Here is a 21,597-nt window from a genome sequence, read left to right as displayed (position 1 = left end):
CACAGATGCACAGAGGAGCTGCTTGGGTCAGCTCACTTCCCAGGACCTGGCTCTGCTTGTCTCCCCATCCTTTTGGACCCTAGGTTCTTGTGATCAACCCAGGTCTGCACCTGGGACTGTTGCCACAATGGTGCAGTCCCTCTGAGGCTGCACAGCCTGGCACATGGTGATCTCTCCTGGGCTTGGCCACCTCTGGCTTGACCGGACTTACCCCACCCCGATTGGGATTTTCTGACTGTTGTTTCCTTTTATTCACGTATCCATTTATTCCACAATCATTTTGGGGGGGAGGCATCCCCAGGGTACCAGGCTCTGTGCCAGGGCTCTGAGAGCCCCCAGCCCTTGTGCCCATCTGTCTGGCCCAGGACCCTGTCACTTGGGTATCACCCTCACCCACCTCAGAACTGTTCCTCTCTCCCTGGGGAGTGGCTGAGCAGCAGGGCGTCCCCAGCCCCCTGCCAGGAGCAAATCTTGACATTGAGTTGATGTGTGTTGATTAAATGAACACATAAGAAAAGGATTTTTTTTAAAAATTACCATCCCTTCCAGATCCCCAGCCCCCTCTCAGACTGATGTCCTCCAAATTACTGGCGCAGTGAGGAGTTAAGCGCAGGTGGCCGGGTGATTGTGCAAAAGCAAGCCTCCCAGCCCTCAGGCAGCTGTTACCAGCACCTCTGTGAGCTTCTGATGTTCAAGTGTCCCTGGGGCTTAAAAACACTAACAGCGGCTCTCTTCCTATTACTGTAATAATACTTAGCACTGGCCTGCCTCCCCACCCCCTACTACAAGGGGGCCCTCACCCCCTGGAGGGGGTGTCCCTTATTAGCACTGCGTTGTTCATGAGCAGCTCAGGGGTGATGGGGTTTGCCTAAGGCACCGTGGCTTTCATCTGAGATAGTCTCTCAGCTCCCGCCCTGGAGGCATATGCTGTCCCCTCCCAGGACAAACATGCAGCCCACAGGGGCCTGGCAGGAGGCGGCTGGGCCACTTACTTCCCCCAAACAAACAAAATCCCTACAGAGAGGAGATAGACCCATCAGCTGTACGTGAAATTGTGAAGCACTAAGTTACAGTTCTGTTGGCTGTCAAAACAGCCAGATTTCCAACAACAGTGGAAAAAATGTGGATGAACACTGTGGGGGTGGGGGATATGAACAGGATACCCGCCTTGTCCCAGGTTTGGAGAAGAAACCTGCCCCAAGCAGGGATGGGTCCAAATCCCCCAGAGTGGTCCAGACCATCCAAAAAGTCTGAAACCTCTCACCTGGTGCCCAGGGAGAAATGAAAAACCCCATGTGCCCCAAAGCATCCCCCATACTGTTCCCCTCCCTACCACAGGCTGAAAGACAAAAAAAAGATTGTTTACAGGGAGAGCCAAGAGGGAAGGGGGCACAGAAAGGGGGAGGCAGCATCTCCGAAGTGGTACTGAAGGAGCCCTGGGTTACCTCCCCATCACACTGAACAGTTCGGCCCTGAGCCCCCAGGCCCTTCAGAATCATAGCGTGTGGACACCAAAGGAACTAGAAATATTCCAGGCTAATCCCCACCTTTTATAGTCAGGGAAACTGAAGTTCAAAGCATTTAAGTGACTTGCATGAGGCCATGCAACTAGGGAGTGCCTAAGTTATATTTTTAATATTAATCATATTATCAAGATGATTAATAAAGTCGCAACAGATGTCAGCATGACAGTTGAATCAGCAAACATTATTCTGCTCAAGGAGAACAGACATGGAAGAAGGAACTCCCAGAAGGAACAAAATCAGGTTAAAAGGCAAAATTTAAAAACGCACAGGAAGGCAAAAGGGGGACTGCATTCAGGTCAGCACTTGGATCTGAAAAGCAAATGCATTTCTTGTTCTCCATGTGTTTGTGGAGTTCTGGGCAATTAGATGCAGTGTGAACTCTGAGTGTTTCATGACCAAACAGGACTCAGGATTCCTGGTATAGTCCCTGAAAACTTTTTGCACCGTCTTATATAAAAACAGAAAAAAAAAAAAAAACAAAAAACCCTTATGCCACTTGAATGTGCACTGCCTGACTTCTTTTCCCTAGAAACCGGAAACTTCATCTCATTATAAAGATGCCAGTCAGAGCCGCAAGATGCCGAAAGCAGTGTGTGAGACAGGCGATTCTGGGATGTCGCCTTGAAGGGCAGGCAGGGCTCTTCCCAAGGTCACGGCTGATTTCGGGGGATCTCTCTGGTAAGAGGACGGGGGTGCTGCTCCGGGCATCCGCATGCCCTGTTCTGACTTTCAGCAGCTCTGCGGTTGCTCTGAGGCTTCCTCCAGTCTCTGTCCAAAATCCTCCAGGGGCAAAAACTAGGTGCTCAGTTTGACTGAACAATGAGCAAAAGAAAAGTTCCCATTCTGAAACTACCTGCTAATTATTCCAGGGAAGTTCTTCCTGTCAATCTTTTATTAATTATTCAGGGGAAGCGATTCTGTAAAGCAACACACAGTGAAATGGTTCATCTGACATAACTTCTTCCATTTTCTAGCCAACTGAAACAAATCCAAAAGCCTCAACAAACAATAAAGTTGAGAGGAAACTAAACTGAATGTTCTCCAAACACACAGCCACATCCTGCACTGAGTCCCCCGGCAGAAGCCCTGCCCGAAGCACAGGCACTGGGTAAAGTCTGTGTCCTGTGCCCTCCCCAAGTGTCTATAATGAAGGACGGATTCCAATTCTAATACATGACCGAATACGCTTTAATGACTATGAGTCAGAATACTGCAGAGTCTTAAATATATATTTAAAAGATTTAAAATGCTATAAATTATAGATGTTTACATTATAAACCACTATTATACAGGAAACTTGAAAAATAAATATGATTTGCTATCATGGTATTAGGTAATTACACAATTATTATCAATTCATGTCATCTTACTGTATCTGTTTGGTACATATTACAGGTTATCTTAACTATGGATACTGGTGTTATCTTACTATTAAGGTTATCCTACTATTTCTAATTCTTCTGTGATTTTTCTCCTTTGCCTCACTAACTTTCTTTCCTGACAGATACGTATACACACCTTACCCATACGTAACTTTTTCTAATTGACTTCAATCACATGAACATTTGTGAGGCAAAGAGAGACAGTAACAAAACTGGGTTTTTTTTAATTTCAGCTTTACTGAGGTCCTGAGGTACAAATAAAATAGTAATGTATTTAAAATGTACAATGTGATGATTTGATACATGCATATGCATTATGAAAGGATTTCCGCAATTGAGTTGATTAACTCATCCATCATCTTACACATTTTACTCTTCTTCTTTTTTTTTTAGGGGGGAGAAAACTTAACTTGAACCCTCTCAGCAAATTTCTATTATACAACACAGTATTTATCAACTATAGTTACAATACTTGACACTAGCTCCTCAGATCTTTTTCATCTTATAATTGAAAGACTGTGCACTTTGACCATCTTCTCCCCATTTTCCTTCCCCCCCTGCACCAGCCCTGGTGACCACCATTCCTCTGTCTGTTTCTGTGCAATCAACATTTTTTTTCTTCTTTAGATGCCACATATCAGTGATCCCATGCAGTATTTGTCTTTCTCTGTCTGGTTTATTTCACTTGGCATAATGCCCTCAAGATCCATCCATGTTATTGCAAATGGCAGGATTTTCTTCTTTTTAAAGGCTGAATAATATTCCATTGTGTGTATATGTGTGTGTGTGTGTGTGTGTACCACATTTTCTTTATCCATTCGCCCATCGAAGGACACTTAGGTTGTTTTCATGCCTTCGCTGTTGTGAATAATGCTGCGACGAATATAGGTGTACAGATCTCTCTTTGAAATAATGATTTTGTTTCTTTTGGATGTATATCCAGGAGTGGGATTACTGGATCATTTGGCAGTTCTATTTTTAATTTCCTGCGGAATGTCCATACTGTTTTGGATAGCATCTGTACCAGTTTGCCCCAACTGTGCACAAGGGTTCACTTTGCTCCACATCTTCACCAGCATTTGTTATCACTTATCTTTTTGATACTGGATATCCTAACAGGTGTGAGGTGTTATCTCTTTGTGGTTCTGATTTGCATTTCCCTGATGGTTAGAGATGTTGAACATCTTTTTATGTACCTTTTGGCCACCTGTATGTCTTTTGGAAAATGTCTATATAGGTCTTTTGCCCATTTTAAAAATTGGGTTGTTTGGGGGTTTTTTGCTGTTGAGTTATATAAGTTCCTTGTATATTTTAGATATTAGCCCCTTATTAGATATGTGTTTGCAAACATTTTCTCCCATTCTATAGGTATCTTTTCTTTTTGTTGACGGTTTCCTTTGCTGTGCAGAAGTTTTTAGTTTGATGTCATCCCATTCGTTTCTTTTTGCCTTTATTGCCTTTGCTTTTGGTGTCAAATAAAAAAAAAAATCATTGCCAAGACTGACAGCAAGGAGCTTTTATTCTTTATTTTCTTCTAGGAGTTTTATGGTTTCAGGTCTTATATTCAAGTCTTTAATCCATTTTGAGTTGGTTTTTGTATACGGTATAAAATAGGGGTCCAGTGCCATGTTTTGCATTAGGAGATTCAGTTTTCACAGCACTGTTTATTGAAGAGGCTATCTTTTCCTCACTGTGTATTCTTGGCTCCTTTGTCAACAATTAACTGGCCATCTTTGCAGGGGTTTATTTCTGGACTCTATTCTGTTTCATTGATCTACATATCTGTTTATAATGCCAATACCATACTTTTTTTTTAACACCTTTATTGTGGCATGGTTCCTATACAGAAAACTACACATATTTCAGATATACACTTTGATGAATTTTGATGGATGTATATACCAATGAAACCACTACCACAATCGAGATAGCTAACATTTCCATCACTCCCCAAGAGGTGCAATTTTCAAATTTCCAATTTATCCCTTCCCACCCCATTTCCCCCTAGTAACCATGAGTTTGTTTTCTATGTCTGTGATTCTATTTCTGTTTTGTAAATAAGTTCATTTGTGTCCCTTTTTTTAGAGGCCACATATGAGTGATATCATATGGTGTTTTTCTTTCTCTTTCTGGCTTACTTCACTTAGAATGACGATATCTAGGTCCATTCATGTTGCTGCAAATGCATTATCTTATTCTTTTTTATGTCCTGAGTAGTATTACATTGTAAAAATATATATATGATACATGTATATGCATGTATGTAAAAAAGTAAATATATATATATATATTTATGCCAAATCTTGTTTATCCAGTCATCTGTCGACAGACAATACCATACTGTTTTGATCACAATAGCTTTGGTTTTTGAAACTGACATTTGGTTTTTTTGTGCCAAGGACATTACAGATGGCGGATTTTGTTGACACCTGCAGGGAACGAGTGCCCCATCTGCTCAGGCTGCTCCCATTCCCCACACTCAAATCCTGGGTGGTGGCCATGATCCTCAAAGGTGCCCCCACCCCAAAAAGAGTAGTGATGGTGGTGGAACCATAAGGAATGCAGCGAGGTCAGTCTCATTGTCCAAAAAGCCCACTTGAACACCTGCCCCCTCTTGTCCCTGCCCCTGGCTCACGCTCTAGACCCTGCCCACCTCCACAGAGCTGGAGGCCAGGGACAGCAACCACATCTTTGTGCCCCCTCTGTGCCCCATGGCCTGCCTGCCCCCAAACCAGAGATGCCGCCTTCATAGAGCCAATGCTATTGTCTACATCACTTTTTGATTGGTTGATTTTATAAGATAAAAGTGCATTTTAATAAAGAAAAATTCAACATTGAAGGCTCAGACAATTTTGGGGGTACTGGGAAGGGGATATACCCACTTCTTCCTCCCACCTCCCTGCCATCACTGTGGAGGTGGGGTGACAGTTTTCTGATCTTGGAAGGAATTGAGGGCAGGGAGACTTCCCTCTGAATGTCTCTCCTCAGGGGCTGCCTGGCTGCCAGTCGGTTTGTCTCTGTGTGCCTCTCACCTACCTTCAGCACCCTTGCCCGAGTCCCCTGTGGAATGCAGGGATGGTGCCGTGCAGGGGGCAAGAGGGCACATCAGCTGGCGAAGAGACAGTTGGTGGTTGTGGTGGCAGCGATGAAGGGTGCGTGGGGGTGGACCAGCCAGAGGGAAGCAGGGAAGGAAAGGAGGGAAGAGAGGGAACAAGGAAGAAGGTGAAGGGGAAGAAAGCCAAAGAAGGTGGGGTGGCACTGGAGGGCAGGAGTGGTGGGGGTTGGGAGACGGTCTCCAGTCTCTGGGTCTCCATCAACTCTTGTCTGGGGGTGGGTCTCTGTGCACTTTGTTTCTCTTCGTACTGTCTACGTATTCCCGTTGGGACACTGCCAGCACCGAAGCTAGGGTCTCATCATCCCAGTCGCTCAGACCGAAGGCAGAAGGGGACATCTGCTGAATGAGGGCCTGGCACTCCAGAGCAGGGTAGAGGCACATGAGGGGGGAAGTAGCCCGGTCGGCCCCTGTTGAGAACTGGCGGCTTCTATCTGGTGCACAGGGTGAAGGAGGTTTGGCAAGAGCTAAGACAGTGCCTGGGGAAGGGGCCTGATGCCCAGCTCGGCATCAGCTCAGGGTGCTCAGGAGATGAGGCTGAACTCCACTACCATGGGGACCAGATGGGTCACTCCTCCAGGCCACTGGAGGCTGCTGCAGTGGCAGAACTGCATGTGGCACTGGCTTTCCAGGGCTGGCTGGGGCCACGGACTTGGCAGGCCTGTTTCTCTTGATCCCTCAGCCACTGCAGGTAGGACTCCCGAGCCACCTGCTCCTCAATGGCCTCGTTTGTGGCCTGCTTCTTGTCTTGCAGCATCTGCTGTTCAATCTATGACTCCTCCGATGTTTTTATGGCATTCTTCATCAAGGACTGCTCTGCAAACCCTGGTTTGAATGATGGCAGGCCCGGTCCCACGCCAAAGGTGGCCTTGTTAGGATTCACCACTGAGTTGTAGTGGATATTCCGATGGTAGCTGACACGGATGGGTTCATCCGCATTTTGCTGGATGCCATGGAATGTGTTGATCAGTTCTGTGCTGCATTGGTACACCTCCACAGGCCGGCTGAACATCTCTTCCTTGGCCTGCATCTCAATGTGGTTGCCATGGCAGTTGTTCTTCCGCTGCCGGTTGATGTAGGTGGTGAAGTCCTCTGTGACGTAGTTGGAGAGGGAGTCAGCATTCTTCATCAGATAGTCCACGCAGTGCTTCTGTCCAACCTCATGCATGTCCTGGTCTCCATAAACCTAGTCGGCTACGGCCAGGAAGAGAGAGGCGCCGTCCTCCTTCATCTGCTTGATGATGAAGCCCTGCTTGTCTCCCAGGGCCTTTTCAAAGCAGCGCTCCTGCTGCTCCGCCGGGGGCGGGGCCCGTGGCCTCGCGAACTGCAGCCGCTTCATACCCGCCCTCGCTGCTGGAACCTGCGCCGGCCTCCTCCGGCTCCGGACTGCCCTGCCAGCCGCGCCCGCCCCAGGGGCTTGCCGCCGCCGCCTGCTGTGGCCGGGCCCCGGGCAGCAGCCGCCCTCGCCCGCCTCCACGCCCGCCGCCGCTGCACCCACCGCGTCCCCCCCCCCCCCCCGGGCCACCGCCGGGGCCCCCGCCAGGGGGGAGGAGAGGCCTGCTGTGGGCGGGGGCGGGGCCCGCTCCGGCGCCGGGCGGCACGGCCAGCGCCCAGCGGGGCAGCAGCCCAGGCAGCGGGCCCTGAGGCGGTGGCGAGGCCCGGGGACGGGCCCCCACGGCGCCCGCGTCACGGTCGCGATCCCCGCCGCGGAGCTGGGCCGAGCACAGCGGGGCCCGGGAGGCGGCGGCGGCGGCGGCGGCGGCTGCTGCTTACTGGTGGGGTCGGCAGGCGGTGGCGGCGACTTCTTTTGGGGGAGAATACTCACCGTGGCAGCACCGAGTACCCCCCCCCCCCCGAGCAAACCCGGCGCCCACAGTAGCTTTGTAATATACAGGTGACCCTTGAACAACACAGGTCTGAACTGCATCCGTGCACGTAAACGGGTTTTTAACACAGATGTGTGTTGCACTGCTGCACAATCTGAGGGCGCTGCACTGTGGATATAGAGGAGGATCATTCGTAAAATTAATGCAGATTTTCCACCATGTAAGGAGTCAGGGCCCCTAACCCCGTGTGTTGTTCACAGGTCACCTGTAGTTTGAAATCAGGAAGTGTGGTTCTTCCACCATTGTTCTTTCTCAGGATTGTTTTGGCTGGGGAGGGTAGAGCTCAGTGGCCGGAGTACATGTACATGAGGTCCTGGGTTCAAGCTCCAGCATCTCCAGTTAAAATAAATAAGTACATCTAATTACCGCCCCCACTCCGAAATACTGCTTTGGATCCTGGGGGTGTTTTGTGATTCCTTGCAAATTTCAGGATTCTTTGCTCTATTTATGTGAAAAATGCCATTGGAATTTTGATAAGAATTGCGTGGACTCTGTGGATCCCTTGGGTGGTACGAACATTTTAACGATATTAATTCTTCCAGTCCATTTATTTGTTTCTTCCTCAGTTTCTTTCATCACTGTTTGATGGGTTTCAGCATGCAGATTTTTTCACTGTCTTGGTTAAATGTATCCCTATGTATTTTATCTTTTTTGATGCTATTGTAAGTGGGATTGTTTTCTCAGTTTCTCTTTCTGAAAGATTGTTGTTATCATATAGAAATGCAACTGATTTTTGTATATTGATTTTGTCTCCTGCAACTTTACTGAATTCATTTATTATTTCTAACAACTTTTGGTGGATCTTTAGGGTTTTCTATATATACTTATCATCTCATCTGCAAGCAGAGACAATTTTACTTCTTTTCTGACAGCAGTATTCTTTCAAATGCATGGGCTGAATTCAAGGAAGGGACATGGGTGAAAAGGCGTGACCCTCTACCCACAGTATAAGACTCAAAAGATAGGCCCCTTCTCTGCAGTCAGCTGCTGGGTGCACAGAGTTTCAGGAGCATTTAAAATAGAAGAGTTCATCGGTCATTCAAAAGCATGGGTTTTAAATGCAATTACTGAATATGATTAGCTGTTTCATCTTCTGTGCCAGTGAATTTGGAATCTAATCTCTGCACAAAACAGAACACTAAGCACTTACTCCATCGAAGGGCAGCTGTGGTTGTTTATCGGTGGATGGATACAGTGGCCAAATTCCTGACAGCCACTGTAGGTAACTGTCAGAGAGAAAAAGGAGGAAGAAAGGCGCTGCTCTTAGGAGATACTTAGGTATCTTCCCACTCGTGTTGAAGACTCAGTTCAGGTGTCTTCTTCTGAAGACCCCCCCACTGCCTCGCTCATGCCAGATGGAACCCATCGCCGCCTTCACCACCCACCACGGTGCTCCGATTGTCTCCACGCCTACTTCTCTTGCAGGATTACAAGCTCCATGAGGGCAGGGGCCACGTCTTATTTAAACTTTGCGTTTCTATCACAGTGCACAGGGCCAGGCATTCGATAAATGAATAAATGGATGAGCTGCCAATTAAACTCAGCAAAGGCCAGACTTACAAATTAAGGAGATTATTTATTTAAATATTTTTCTTTTTTTTAATGTTTACTAAGCAGCTATTTTATTTGGGGGGATAATTAGGTTTACTTATTTTTTAATAGAGGTCCTGGGGATTGAACCCCGGACCTCGTGCATGCTAAGCACGTGCTCCATCACTGAGCTATACCCTCCCCGCAGTAAGCAGTTTATTTAAATAGTTGTTTCCTATGTCCCTGAAGAAAAATAAATGAACCATTGATTATATTAACTTATCAGTCCTTTTCCAAGATAAACCTTCAGTTAAACCTAATTTTTTTCATAGGTTGGGTGGTGCCTTTCCAGCCCTATAGACAGAGTCTTGCAATCACCATTGGAGAATTCAGAGCCATAGATTTTTGTGACCCAGCCTCGGTTTGCCGGCTGCCTGGTGGACACCTGTGTAGAGCAAAGGTGTGTGAAGTCAGAGGATGAGCTCAGGGTTCCTGAAAAGAAATGTAGCCTCAACCCTTAAATTCAGGTAGATGACTTGATAACAGTATTTTAAAATGTATGAATAACAAGTGAGGCTTCACGTATGGACCTTAATTCTAGTTTTAGTTTACGGCATATCTATGCAGTTTTTTTTCCTCTTTAGTCTTTACTGGGAGATAAGCTTCCTGAAGACAAGTGTATCTGTGTGTTTCAAAGCTATGTCCCCAGCAGCCTCAACAGTGCCTGGGAGGGAGAAGTTACTCACAAAACACTTCCTGAGTGACTGCGTTCCTATGTGTGGGAGCCACGGGGAGAGAAGTTTGCTGTTTAAAAGTCGTGAGCTAATTTCTTGTTCTTCCCCCCAGATGTCAATGGATCAACCATGAAACGAGCATAGATACCATCGGTGTGAAAAGTTTTATGGTTTTACTGTCATGATTTTTAGCCCCAAAAGAGTGAAAGAAACCCTCCAGGCCTGGAACATTCCCCCTCAAAACATGCTCCGAGGGTTCCCAGGGGAAGTCTTTCCCTTGGCTGCACAGGAAGCGCGGAGGTGCCTCTGAGCCCTGGGCAGCCCAGCTCATCCTGGAAGGCTGGCCAAGCATTGACAGAGGCCCGGGAGACAAGGCTAGAGAGACACTGGGAGAGCACATGGAGAGTGGACAGCAAGGTCTGCCCCGCTGGACAAGACGTGTCCCTCTGCTTGTGGACTGGATGCACCACATGTGTGTGCGCGTGTGTGTGTGCATGTGTGTGTAAGCGTGTGTGTGCGGTCTGCGATCTCCCGTGCATCACTCCTGCTGCAGGAGTGAGGAGAACGGCAAAAACCAAACAAAAACAAACAGAAACCTCATTGCGGTTTCTGAGGACCAGGGTTTCCGTAGGTGACACGAGAGGTTTGTAATTTCCACGTGAAGCTGTTTGCCAAGTGACTCATTCCAAAGCTGGAGAGAGAAAGACGGGTTCAGTTGGAAAGAGATGAATCAGCCCTCTGTCCGTGGCCAGGATGGCCAGAGAGATGTCAGGGAACAAAGTGGAAGATGGTCCAGTTTCTCCTGGCCGGCCTCTCAGCCCCAGTCCCTTTGGGGGAAAGGACAGCTCTGGGTACGAGGTCAGTTTCTCTGATATGCCGTGTGGCAGGCCCAGACCTCGCCTCTGCAGTCAGCTCTCCGGACACTCAAGACTCCTGGGGAGCGGGAGCCAGTGGATCGCAGAGCGGCCACAATCAGTGCGGATGCCGAGTCCTCCTGGCCTGATCACGCCTGGAGGTTACTCACTGCGTGTGCACTCTGCGTGCGTGTGAGTGTGTGTGCAGTGAGGGAGGACCGCTTTGAGGATGGAGAGCCAAGGCCAGGCCTACTTCTCAGCAGCTGCTCACTCTTCACCCTGAGGCAAGTCCTTCAGCCTGGCTAGGAGCAGACTAAGGGGAAGGTACAAACACCGCCTCCTCGACTCCTCTGAGGTCAGGCAAGCCCTGGCCACACTGCAACGCGCCATGAGTATGTATCGATCTGACTTTTGGGCTCCTTTGGTCTCCTTTCCTTGCAGCCCTGTCCACGGTTAGACTGCCCGGTGGAGCCAGGTGCCTCCAGCTAGAGCTTGGAGGCCACTGGAAGCAGAAATTCTTCCCCAGTTGGGACGAGCCAACTCTACCATTTATGTGGGATTTATGTTGATCTGCGGCTCCATCAAAGGGAGGTAACCTGTGCTCTTTCCAGCACCCCGTCTCCTCGTCTCCTGCTGCCCTTCCTGCTCACCAGGCCCAGACACTGATGGCTGACGCAGGCCCACCTGATAACCCAAAAGGTCTGCGCTTCTGTACTGCCTCGGGATTCTCTCCAAAAGTTCTATACAGGAGGATAAAGGCAGTGACCAAGGTGTACCTGCTGCTTTGACCCAGGCACTGGGCCAACCAGACAGGACTTCCTCCTATTTAATCCTTCTGATAGTTCTTAAACTAACTCTCCATCTTACAGATGTGGAAACTGAGGCTGCGAGGAGGCACAGGCCTGCCCAAGATCACACAGCTCTCGAGTGACAGAGCCTGGATTGAAACTCAGGAGGTTGGACCCCAGAGTCCTGGCTCTGGATAAGAGTCACCAAGTCTGGCCAGCTTTGCACCCTCCCAGCCCACAGGGGCTCCTGGAGTTTGGGGAAAGGGAAGAGGGGAAGGATGAGCAAGGCTTATTCTGGATGTGCAAGCCCTGCATGAGGGTTAGGAGGCCCTTTCCACTTCCTTATCCGTGTCTGCTGTTTTTTTCCCCTCGATTCCCAAGGGAAAGGGAGGGAGAGCCTAGTTCAAGGCTGTCCCAGCACCACCCAGGTTCTCTGCCTCCAGCCCTGCTGCAACCCCCAGGCTTCCCCTGCCTCCTCTTCAGCCCTGTCTGGGGACGTGTGCAATCTGGAGATGGCGTGCCCTGGCCAGTCCAAGTGGAGTGCAGACAGGAGAGCTCTCCTGCAGGCTCTCAGTGAGGCGAGGAGAAGGAAAGATGTGTCCAGGTGACCCCCCCGGACTTGACTCCTATCCTCACTGCTCACGTCCATGCTGTCCAGAGCCCCAGAGGTCCTCGAGCCTCACCCTCCACTGGGCAGGGCACTGAGTGTGCCGAGAGGACCACGCTCTGCCCCCCAGGCCCTGCCCCGGCAGGAGAGCAGGCAGCAGTCCTGAGGCGGACACAGGCCGGGGCTGAGAGGCCTGTTCCCCTCCCAGGCCTTATGCCAGCTTGGCCACACCAGCACAGCCATTCAGCTTCTCTGGACTTGGGGTTTCTCGTTCTTAAAATGAGTGAGGAGCTTGGAGTTCACTAACTCTCTAAACATTACTTTCAATTCTAAAACCCAGGGACTCTAATAAGTCTCTCCCCTTCTGGGCAGCCCCACTCCCATTCTCCTCCTGGACCTTCTTCAGCGGGGGTGATGGCAGAGCTCCCAGGAGGCCGGGCACCCAGGGCCCAGGCATTGCAGAACAGAAGTGGGATGGTTCCATCTGCTGGCAGAATGAGGAAGCGGTGGTCTCAGCAGGCCCAGCCCCAGGGGCACAAAACTCTCTGGGGCCCTCAGTGTGTTTCCAAAGGACAAGACCTGTGACCCCCCGCAGCAGCTACTGGTGACAGGCACCCCTCAACACTGGAGTCCGATGCTCACACAGGTGGAAGTGGCTTTTCCCCCAAACACTCCATCTTGGTCACTCACAATGAGGTGAATTTAATGACACCCCCCCACACCCAAGACCAAATGACTTCTGTCCAAATTTATCATGTTCAGACTATTGACAGTGATTAATTGCTATAGCAACCGCATAACAATCTGGAGGGCGGTTGTGGCGGGAAATACCTGACCTTGAAGGAGCTGTGTCTGCTTTGGGGGAGAGAGGAGGAAGGGGTGTTAACTGGAGGCCCCCTTTACCCACTTGGATATGGTCCTCCTCAAAGTCAAATATTCCGAGATGAAAGTGGAGATCAAGTTACCAGAACAGCAAATAAAGACATAGGAGAAACGAGGAAGCAGGTATCACTTGGGCGCCGGTGGACAGACCTTTCTGACTGGTGGCTCCTGGTCGGCAGGGGACACTGAAGGTCACTGCCCCTCCCGTTCTTGTGTCTCACCTGACTTTCTGAGAGCAAGGTCAGAGAGCAAATCAGAAATGGGGGCAAGTTGCAGCCGGGTCTTTCAACCAGTCGTTTAGTTCTATGAAGTGTCACCTGTAACAGGATAATGGGAAGGTCTGAATGAGCTGGTGAGGGAGTAAGGGCTTTTCCTAAAGAAAGACAAAAGCAGAGAAGCAGCTCCCAGCACTAAACCCGCTGCCCTGTTTCTTCAAAAAAGAAGAAGAAGAAAAAAAATAGGTTCTCCAACACGGAGAAGCAGAAATCAGAAACTTCTTAAATCACCTTAAATGTTTTGAACAGAATGAAACACCGATTTTGCGAAAGAAACAGCACTGGGAAAGATCATAGCAACAGGGCGCCCCAGCTGCTCGGTCCCCCAGGTGTTTTTGGAAAAGGAAGAGAGCTATTCAGCATTGAAGATTCAGGAATGTCTGTTGACATATTAAGGAAACAACCTCAGGGGACAGCTGACAAAGCTCCAAGAAGCATCGCCAAGGGAGCGGTGATGCAAACGCAGGTCCGTTTTTACAGGCTGCGCACAGCCATGCTCCCTGCCTGACGGCTGATGTCACACTAATTCCTAACTGGATTAGCCTTGGTGGGACATCAACTCGGGCGGCTCAGTCAGCTGCAATCGATAGCAGGCTCCTTTTATAGAAGGACAGTAAAGGAAAACATACATACACAGGGACAGGGAGAGAGTCCAGATTCCGCTATGCTGAAAACCCACGCCTTGTGCCAAAAATGGGGAAGGAAAAGACAGGAAGGTCCCCTGTAAGCCTGAGAGGCACCCAGACGCGCTCAGGTGTCTTTCTGTGGAGGGAGTCCTGGTGTCCTCAAGGGACGCTGCTGTTCCATTGATGCAGGCTTTGTTTTTTAAAAGCATGACTAAGGAATATGCCTAATTCCCAGTGGACCTGAATGAGGATGGAAGGAAACAGAAGACATTAGGTGGGGAGGGGAAAATAATTATTTTTTTCATTATCGAATAAATGGGCTGATTCCTTTTCAACCTATGCATAAAATATTGCTTTTCTTTAACACTTCTATCTTCAAGAAGACTGCTTTTCAGGTATTTTAGAATAGATAATAAGAATAAGAATTATAAAAATTTGAATCAATCTTGGACTGAATGCTTATGTCGAGGGTCCTCTCTTAATGTATTGAGGGGCCACTTGGCATTTTCTCTTTCGGGCCTGGCAGTTTTAACTGCCCATAAAGAAGACCCCATTTTAAAAACTCACTTCAATATTGCATGTTCTTCTTTCTTTACTAGATTGTGCTGAGCTGGAAGGGACCTATGCTGTCTTATGCAGGAGACCAACAGCCAAAGCATCCTTTGTTCCGAGACCTTCAGAGTGTCAACAGTCAAAAAAAAAAAAAGAAAAAATTGGGTGGGGGGTGAGAGGGAAGAATGAACACCAGTGGAGACAGCAGAATTGTATTTAATATTAATGAGATGAGGATAATGAGGATGACAAAGCACATTAGACACATGAGTTAAAAAAGTCCACAAGGATGGCAGTGACATGATAAAAATGACACATTATTCTTTTCTTACATGTTTACAACACTTTCCTGCTAAGGCAGTGGGCTTTTTGTCCCAACCTAAAGGCAGTGTAAGCTTTGGGGTGTCTATAAACCGCATGAATTTATATGAAGAGATGGTGGGTATGTGCATATTTTTTTGGGAGAAGGGCTTCCAGCTTTCATTAGATTCTCAAAAAGGTCCAAGAGCTCCTCAGAGGCCTAAGGCTGACAAATTCTAATAGATAACAAGTTTCTTCTGTACAGCACAGGGAACCATATTCTATACCCTGTAGTGACCTATAATGAAAAAGGATATGGAAAGGAATGTATGTATGTATATGGAGGATGACTGAAACGTGATGCTGGACAGCAGACATTGATGCAACATTGTAAACCGAGTAGACTTCAATTAAAAACAAAAACTGGTGAATTCTAAGGAGTTAAAAATCCTTCTCAATTGAAATTCCATCTCAATCATCCGTCACCGCCCAGTGAGACCACTTATATACAGGTGGAGAGAGTGGGAAACTGAGCGGCTAAGTGGCTTGCCCAAGGCCAGTGAAGCAGCCTGGTCTATTATTAACTGTGACACGGGATCAGACGGCCCCTTGTGTGAGTTTCTGTGGCCTGTCCGTCAGCAGGAGCATCCCTTTCCATAACTGCTCACAAGGAGAGGACCAGAGGAAGGGGAAAAAGAAGATGAAGGAAAAAAAAAATCTGTAACCCCATCTCTCCCAGATATGATCCTAAGTGAACAAATACCCTGGCTGTTAGGAGTGGCTCCTCCCCTTTCCAACCATGACCCTGAAGTCACAAACTCTTGGTTCCTTTGGGAGGAAAATGTGGATAATAAAATCTTTCCTGCACATCGCCCAGAGTTGTTACACAGCTCAAATAAGGTTATGGACTTGAAAATGTGAAAAGTCACTTTGTAAAGCACGAATATCTATATATATTTTATCAATACTGATCAATCGATCAATATCAGTATCACTATAAGGAATTCCTACTGTTATCCTGAGAGGTTGCTTTGCCAGCCTTGAATGCACAGCTGCCAGAACTATCCCCTTAAAAAGACTGCTTCCGGGGGGAGGGTGTAGCTCAGCCGTAGAGCGCATGCTTAGCAAACACGAAGTCCACTCCCTCCATTAAAAAGTAATAAATAAACCTAATTACCTACCCTCCTCCAAAAAAATAAACAAGACAAAAAATAAAACAAACCAACCCCCTCTCCCCTCTAAAAACCCCACACTGCTTCTGATGCTAATTCCCCACTTTAGAAATTGCCCTGGGCCCTTTTGACCCATTATTCAAATCCGTGTGTCACTGGTCAGACTTCTCCTGATCCAGAACCCAATCTTGTCTTTGGTGCCACCAGCCATGATCTCTGACCTCAGTTCTACTCCATCCAGGTAGATCTTCACCTCACTGGCACCCAAAGTGGTTGTTTTATATTCTGGAACTCCCTATACACTTTCCCTCACCTGTGATGTGTTAGCCCACCTTAAAATGCAGAACACTCCGAAATGCTTCATTTACTATCATTTCCATCAAAAGGCGGCGTGCTGGTGGCGACTGGGTGACCTCCTCAGAGCTGGTTTTATCCATGATAATTACATGACACATCACTTAAATTACATCCATTGTGTGGTTTTTCTTTTGCAAACTTTTGTTTTCATTCCTTCCCTCCTTTTCTAAAATGCTTAGAAAAATAGATTTTACAAAACACGGGATACGAATGTCACTTGTTGTGTATGAATTTGCTAAGAAATCGGGTCTACCACAGCTGTCATTTTCCCCACAGATCCTTCTCAATCTGTCATGCATTTACTATGTTTTATAAATATGTGACATATTTGGAAATATATTGTTCACGTTCATCTTTTGTGTTTTTCCATTCAAGTCATGCGAAAAATATAGTATTGGTTTGTCAACATGGCTTTCAAAAGCGACAAGATCTCCTCACGTGGCAATTCCAAGAAAGTCCACAGTCCAGACCAGGCAGTTAGGATGAGATAGTTCGCTCCCTGTTTCTGACTTGGCCATGTTCGTATCTGCCCCCGTGGCACGTGTCAGCTGTGCTTTCAGCATCTCGTAATCAAAAATATCTGAAGTGCGTGACGCAGAAGCAAGGTGGCTCACTCACACTGCTGCACGTTCTAGAACGTGTGTCCCTCCTGATAAAAGCAAGGACACAGAAGGAGTCGCAGGCCTGGGTTCTCCCGCGTTCTTTCTGATGAGTCAGGGCCACCACACCCAGGTAGGACTGTTGGGATGTTTCCATTAACTGAAAGCTCTGAGCTGGCTTCCAGACCATTACAAACGCCTGAGGTTTTTTGTTTTTTGTCTTTATTTTTTTCATATGAATGACCACAGCCTTGGGTGGAAGTTTAAGTCATATTTCCTCCTGGAGCGTTTGAGGTCTGTAATGCTTGGCTTCTGGGGGGCTGAGGAGAGGGTGGGAGGCGGGGAGGGTGGAATCTAAATACCAGTTCTTTCAAAACCAAATGTACTTGTCCTTTCTCAGTCAAAAGAATAAGGTGATGGCATATATGCATAACTGAATCACTATACTGTACACTAGTAATTAATACGATATTGTAAATCAACTAGACTTCAATAAAAAAAAAAAAGAAAGCAATGTTTGAACAAGGAAAATGAGGTGGTGTACTTCAACTCTTTTAAAATTGTCCTCAGTTTTATAAAGTACACCTGTCAGTTTCTTTTAAATAAGGGCAAAATTAGCCTAAGAAATCCATACTCCAGATCTCATATTTCCAATGGATATAACCACTGCAATGACAACCCCTATTATCACACCATTATTATTTACTGCATGTTTATTTCTTACATTAATCTGATCTTAACACGTTATCAGCCGACTCTTGCCTTGCAGGAGGGATGCCAGCTCAGTGAGCCAACATTCGGCAAAGCTGTCTGTCTCCCCAGCCCCCGACCGTATCTGTGTCGGTTCTGGCCCCAGACTCCCCACTATGTTCTTAGTGGGCCTCGCAGAGACCCCCAGGGGGCTGGGAGGCTCTCTGCATAAGAGATCACAGGCCTAGAATTCAACTTAGGGTAAAACTTTGAAGGAAGTTCAGCAGGGGCTCTTTGTCTCTGACATGTGCACACAAAGGGCATTGCCTGGTTTACAGGAGATGCTTGGGAGATCTCTCAAGACTGCCTCGCTGCTGATCACTGGGAAAAAACAAACAAACAAACAAAACCTCCCAGTTCTGTGGTCACACACCCTCCTTGTGAGATAGCAGCGTATTATTTATCAACAGCTCCTCAGCCATTGGTGTCAGGACAATTAAACCTTTGTATCCACAGTTTGTTCTTTGAAAGCCCTCTCAGCCATCGCCTCATTTTGCCTGCTCACCAAGCCTGCAAAGGAAGGCTTTTTCCAGATCTCACATAGATTTAGAGGAGGAACGGAAGTGGAACCTACATCTCCCAGCCCATGTGTCCTTTTTTTCAGTCCACATACTCTTCACATGGTTACCGATCGACATTTCCCTCCACCCCAACCCATGAACATTTATTGAGGGAGGAAAAAACAATCCTGTTTTCAGAGACTGCTCTGAAAGAAACTTTGTGTCTTCAAAATATTACTTTATTTCCCATCACTGAATTCTCAGGGTGCGTGAATTATTTCTCTAGGTGCCTACTGCTCTGCTAAGTGTAAGGACAGATCAACAGATAGCTAAGGCAACCTCCCTGTTCTCCAGGAGCCTAGGGTGGCAAGCAGATTCTGAGATGTTCTTGTGTCATCTCCTCCCCCTGAATATGAGCAGAGCCTTAACTTGCTTCTAGCCAATGGAATCCAGCAAAAGTGATATCATCCCACTGATTTCATTGCATTAGGTGGCAAAGGTGAAGGGATTTTTGCAGATGTAATTAAGATCTCTAATCAGTTGCTTGAAGTTAATCAAAAGACAGATTGTCCTGGGTGGGTCTGACCTAATCAGACAAGCCCTTTAAAAGAAGGTTTAGAGGTCAGAGACTCAATGCAGCATCTCTCTCTCTCTCTCTTTTGCTGGCCTTGAAGGAGTAAAATTTCAAGAGATCTATAGCTTCAAAGCAATAAATTCTGCCCTGTGAGCCTGGTAGAGAACCCTCCAGCTCCAGTCTTGTGAGGCCCTGGGCAGAGGACACAGCTGACTTGTGGAAGAGATGATAAGTGTATGTGCTTTTAAGCTGCTAAACTGGTGATCATTTGTTACACAGCAATAAGAGACAAACACACTTATGATCTAGGATGGAGCTACAGCTCAACAGAATTTAGCAAGTGTCTATAAAAATCTAAGATTTGTTAAAAAAAAAACTGTTTTAATACAGAGGTGATATGCAGCACTAATAATTATACCACAGTAATAAAACCAGTCTTGTCATTTAGAAACAATAGTGACAACTATATTATCTCCCTCTTTCTCTCCATGTCTCATACACACAGCTGCTCAACCAACTGCTTATAGGAAGGTCCTATTAGGAACATTGGTGATCACACTCAGAAACATCAGATAACTGCTCCAGGAAGGCACCTGAAATTTCTCTCACAGTTGAGCTGTCACCTTGGAGAGGAAGCATCGGCTTCTGTGGCAAATCACAGGGAAAGATTTCTCCACATTAGTGGGATTTCAAGAGGTGCCTAAGCACATAGACTCTTCGAGGCAGTGCCTGAAGCAGTGCCTGGGTGAGCAGGAACACAGGGGAAACGCAGCAGGCGCTCAGCAAATACCACAGAGATGCAAGTGACATCAGCGCTGGGGAAGAACCTTCACCTTCAAGGCGGCAGATGGAACGGCTTGTCCGTTAAACACTTCCCGGTGGATTTGACCTGAAAGGGTACATTTTTGTGATGCTTTCTAATATTAATTTCATCAGTCGAAGTGTGGACTTTTCTTGTGGGTGTGATGACAGCTGGTGAGGATACTGAGGTGGGAGTGACAGGAGGCCTGGCCAGGTGGAGGGCATCCCAGGTCCGCTCTGAGGAGTCACCTCACACCCGGGGAGACAAGGCTGGTGACATCACACGGCACACAGCTGAGCTCACAGGTAGGAGGCACCTAGAACGGGGAGCCCATTTTGACATCAAATGCAAAAGTAATATTAATGAAACAGGACGGGGACGAACAGTGCATAGCCTCAGGCGGTGGTCGTGTGGTGACTCTTCAGGATGCCCCCAAACCAGCCCCCCACTTACCGTAGCCCGTGCGCGTGGCCAGGCCACTCACCCACCCAAGCCCCCTCAGTTGGAAAATAGGGATGACTATAGGACCTACCTCCCAGCAAAACCGTGCTAGGACTCGGGGAGAACGCAGTGAGACGGCTCACGCTGACGTGCAGGCAGAGGGAGGCTGCCCCGTAAATATTTACGACCGTGAGTCACAGAGGTGAACCAGAAAGGTCAACGGCAGGGGTGACTGGCTGGACGTTTCTGTGTCTGCAGAATGCCTCACAGTCTGACTCTTGTTCCAGAGAGTTCCATGCTCCTCCTGGCGGCCCCATACATCAGCACCTGCTGGTTCTAACAGGGGAGGACCCAGCCTCTGCAGGGCTGGGCAGGCCAAGCCACCCTTGTGCTGTGTGTGAGCGGCGCGCCTGCCTGGTGACCTTGTCCTCGCCGGGGGTGGCAGTGGCTGGCATGGCTGGGCTGTCCCCACCTCCCCCAGCCTCCACCCCTCCCCCTCTGCGGCCACCCAACAGTGGCCTTCTGTGCTCTTTTCTGTCCTCGCTTCCACTGGGGCTGGACTCACCCTCACTCACAAGCCCCAGATCTGTCCTGGGCACAGGGACAAGGCGGGGCTGGGCTTCTCGGGGAGCAGCGAGGGTGGCTGTCTTCAGGCTGAGAAAGGAAGAAGCCCTGGCACTAAGCAGAGTGAAAAATCCCCAAATGCTGGCCATGATGGAGAAAACAACAGCCGTAAAGCAGGTGAGGAGGCCGGGCGCCGTGGGAACGCAGTGCAGGCGGGGCACACACGTGGTGTCCGGGCCGGGGCCCCAGACCTCCCCGGGAAGGGAGACATCCTTTCTGGCTGACGCACCCCGAACTCCATGTTTCCTCCAATTCTGCAGCAGGGATCCAGGAACAGGAGAAAAGGAAATGGAGAAAATGCGTCCTGTGATCCAAATTTAAGCAAGAACAGGACGGACGGTGTGAGCCAAATAGAAACGAGGCCAAGAGCGCTTTCTTCGGGCCCCAAGCTTTTTTGTTTTTTCAATTGCCCAAACCTGTTTAACTGCTTCTTGAGAACGACAGTTGTGGGATCCAGTTCACAACGGGAGAGGAACTCTAATTAGTGCTGTAACCTCACCTTCAGATTTAGCTGAATATAGTCAAATGGCGCATTAAGAGTGATTGCTGCCAACTGATGCCTGAAAGAAACAGAAGGGAGAGAAAGGGAGGGAGAGAGAAGGAGGGAGAGAGGAAATTGTGACACACTTGAATCAAGATCCCTACTGACAGGTTGTCCTATATCAGTTGCACGAAGCAGCTATAGCTCCTTACCAACCAGCCTCCATAAATCCCCGGATTACAT

At 48.0% G+C, this 21,597-nt stretch overlaps 1 long non-coding RNA gene and 1 pseudogene across 2 annotated transcripts; both read right to left on the bottom strand.

Annotated features, from left to right (window-relative positions):
- Positions 1-5,186: 5,186 nt before the first annotated feature.
- Positions 5,187-8,543, bottom strand: LOC102506117 (annotated as a pseudogene).
- A 10,831-nt stretch (positions 8,544-19,374) lies between these two features.
- On the bottom strand, positions 19,375-20,807 carry LOC116667257. Of its 2 annotated transcripts, none has more exons than XR_004324083.1 (2): positions 20,341-20,807; positions 19,375-20,124 (listed from the first exon to the last, which is right to left on the bottom strand). It is a non-coding gene; the product is annotated as an uncharacterized LOC116667257 (long non-coding RNA). The 2 variants fall into 2 exon arrangements; XR_004324084.1 differs by having other exon boundaries at positions 19,375-19,895.
- Between the last annotated feature and the right edge of the window lie 790 nt (positions 20,808-21,597).

The sequence above is a fragment of the Camelus ferus genome, chromosome 11, assembly GCF_009834535.1.
Source record: "Camelus ferus isolate YT-003-E chromosome 11, BCGSAC_Cfer_1.0, whole genome shotgun sequence".
Lineage (NCBI taxonomy): Eukaryota > Metazoa > Chordata > Mammalia > Artiodactyla > Camelidae > Camelus > Camelus ferus.
This window is presented reverse-complemented; position numbering and strand designations above follow the sequence as displayed.